Source organism: Crocuta crocuta, unplaced genomic scaffold, assembly GCF_008692635.1.
Source record: "Crocuta crocuta isolate KB4526 unplaced genomic scaffold, BGI_CrCroc_1.0 scaffold675, whole genome shotgun sequence".
In the NCBI taxonomy this organism is placed as follows: Eukaryota; Metazoa; Chordata; class Mammalia; order Carnivora; family Hyaenidae; genus Crocuta; species Crocuta crocuta.
This window is the reverse complement of record NW_027528796.1, coordinates 3983948-3987032: the sequence shown is the minus strand read 5'-3', so window position 1 is coordinate 3987032 and position 3085 is coordinate 3983948. Positions and strand designations below refer to the sequence as shown.

Sequence of the window (3085 nt, the reverse complement as noted above, 5' to 3'; positions counted from 1 at the left end):
TACAGGCTTCCCGTTCCACCAGGCACACGATCTTATTTTACAGCCAGTGATGGAGCCCTCTCCGCGCTTTGGAACCGGCCCCTCCCCTCCCCCACAGGCTCCCTGGAGAGTGCTGACGCTTCGGGCCGCAGGGGGCCTCCTGGGAAAGAAAACCAGGCAGCCGGGTCCTTTACCCCCGTCATCGTCAACTCCGAATTGATCGCCTTGAGACCGGAGTGGCGAATGATTGTTGATGGTAGCAAATGTAACTAACATTTGCACTAACATTTTTTAAAGCGTTGTGGCTTTAAAGACAGAAAGATAACTTGAAAGCCAGCATAGTGGTTATTTTGGCGGAGGGGGAGGGGGGGAAACAATCAATCGACTAGAAAATGAGTCACTCGTGCGTGCTGTTTCCGGGACTTCGCTAGAGGCATCTTTCTCCAGACTTCCTCTGCTCCAGAGTCTCACGGTGCGGGGTTCATTCAGCCGCCTAAGTGACTAACAGCCCACAGCAGTCCAGTAATAAAATACACCGATTTCATTTATTTAATCATCTGGCGCTTCACTCAGCAAATATTTGTGGAGTGTCTGCTGCAGGCTCAGCACTGGGTTCCTGGGCCCACAACCAGAGCCCACAGAGGCTTGGAGACCCAGTCCCCAACTGCGAGCGGAGTGGGGCAAAGATCGCGGCCGAGGTTGGGCAGGCTGCTCCCCGGCGCCCCTTGAGGTTGGCTGTGTTCTTGCTGCAGGCCACTCCGTGCGTTCAAGGTCAGTTACAGGAAAACAACGTCCCTCGCAGGAACCCTCGCAGGACTTGGGAGGCGAGCCCGGGTTCCAGACCCTGAGGGATTTTAGAAGAGTGAATGTTCGCGTTAATGGTCACTGGTCCTACGTGCTTACAAACAGATTATTGTCAAGTTAACGTTTCTTTATTTTTGAGAGAGATGGAGCATGAGCAGGGGAGGGGCAGAGAGCTGTCGGCACAGAGCGGAGTGGGGCTCGAACTCACGAACTAGGAGATCATGACCTGAGCCAAAGTCGGCAGCTTAACCGACTCAGCGACCCAGGCACACCATTTCTAAGTATATAAAAGTAACTTGCAGTTTCAATAATTTAGTGATTATTTTACCAGTGTTTATAATGTGAGGCCGTAAACCTTTGTGGTTACTCTATGGCCATCCAAGAAGCCCCAGAGAGTGAGATATAGAAGGTTTCTTACCATTTTCGACACAGAAATCTTGGTGTTACACTGAGGTATGAGGACACTGAAGGGCCTAAAGAGAATAAAATACTTACAGTTTTATTTTGTCATGCAAATATTTAACATAAATTCATAACAACTACAAGTGACAGGTGAAAAGATTCAAAAGGGACACAAGTCAGTTTGTTGAAATGATTTCAATCACTAATAGGGCACAAAACATAAAGATCCATCATTTTTGAACTGTAGATGTTTGATCAGCTGTAAGCTTTAAAAATTAATATTAATATTTTATGGATGAGATTAAGCATATACACATTGAAAGTTAAGGCTTCTTATGTTGGCCTTAACCTAGAGTAAGTAATCAGAATATAAAATAAGACAAAATGTATATTAAATTGAATTTTCCATCTTAATGGGCTGTAGCGATTTTCTTAGTAAACAGAGAAGCCTCACCCGTAATTTCGTAAACACATTCTCCGAAATGATTGAACCCGCTACAGGGTCAATGATTTATATCAATGAAAACCTTTTATCAAACATAAAGTTTCACTTTTAGTACATTTTAGGTACAAATAAAAGTGGACTGACCCAAAGAAAGCTATTAGCGCAAGTTTTGCGTCTCAGACTTGGGAAGTGGCCGTCGTGAGGGTTCGTGCGACCACGGCCCGGGTGGCCGCCGCGCGCGCGAGGGACCCAGCGCAGACAGCGGGCTCCCGCGCGGGGCAGCGCCGGGTACCCCGGGGGCTGGAGGTGGGAGCCGTCGGGAGAGGGGAGCCCGGAGGCGGAGACGCTCGGTGACGCGGGTGAAGTGACAGCGGCCGGTCCCCGAGGAAGTACCACGTGCGCGCTCTCCTACCCCGGCTGCCTGGGTGCGCTGCTCGGGGACCCTGGGGGGGGTCCCCTTCTTCGCGCGCGTCCCCGCGTCCCGCTGCCAGGAACCCACGGACCCTGTGGCCCAGGAGCAGGCAGGTGCGGGGCTCTCCTGCGGCGGGGTCCCCAGGAGACCGTGGGCGAGTGGGCCCTGCCTTAGGGTGGCCGAGGGGCCCCGGGGACGCAGGGTGCATGGCGTGGACCAGGGGCCGGAGGAACGGCGCCGGGGGTCTGGCACTCGTACTGTGTGTCCGCTCCGTGAGGCTGTCCTCCTCCATCGGCCGCGGAGCCGGGACAGGCCAGCGCCGCCAGNGTCCAGCCGCCTCCCGGCCCGCAGGCTCCGCCCCCTCGCCCCCCCCCTCCAGGTCCAGCCACCTCCCGGCCCGCAGGCTCCGCCCCAGGTAGGTGGCTCTGCCCTCCCGCAAGGGCGGCCCCTGCGGCAACTCGCTGGGACCGTGGCTGAGCATTGCCTGCGGGACTTGACTGTTACTTGCTGGAGAACAGAGCTTGCTCACCGCTGCGATCCGTCCCCTTCGTTCCGAGGGGCACCCAGAGCTAGGTGTCGCGGCCCGGCTTCCCTCGGCGCCCCTCCCAGGGCCGGGGAGGGGGAGAGGGGCCCACTTCCCGGGTCTAGCTTTTATCCAGCCAGGTTCTCCCCTTCTTATACTTCAAGCACAGTGACACACGATGTCACGGCGGCCTCAGGGGTACAACACGGTGATTCACCCTCTCGGCCCGTCATGCTGGGCTCACGGGTGCTCACGCCCCCACCTGTCACCGTGCGCGCGATTGCAGCGCCATCAGCTGTACTCCCGGGCTGCGCCCTCCAGGGCCCGGCTCCCTCAGTCCCTAACTGGGCGCCTGTGCTTCCTGCCTGTTCACCATTTTGCCCCCGCCCCTCCCTCGGGCCACACCCATCTATTCCCTGTACTTAGGGGTCTTCTGCTTTCTGTTTGCTTCTGTGTTCATGCGTTTTGTTTTTTTAGATCCCCCATGTAAGTCTTTTTTTCTTTTTCTTTTTTTAATTTA

General features: G+C 55.0%; 1 long non-coding RNA gene across 2 annotated transcripts; it reads right to left on the bottom strand.

The window, feature by feature from the left end:
- Nucleotides 1-497: 497 nt before the first annotated feature.
- On the bottom strand, nucleotides 498-2641 carry LOC144224396 (uncharacterized). 2 transcript variants are annotated; one of them, XR_013333042.1, is made up of 3 exons: nucleotides 2572-2641; nucleotides 1202-1256; nucleotides 498-823 (listed from the first exon to the last, which is right to left on the bottom strand). It is a non-coding gene; the product is annotated as an uncharacterized LOC144224396 (long non-coding RNA). The 2 variants fall into 2 exon arrangements; XR_013333041.1 differs by lacking the exon at nucleotides 2572-2641 and adding an exon at nucleotides 1775-1839.
- Between the last annotated feature and the right edge of the window lie 444 nt (nucleotides 2642-3085).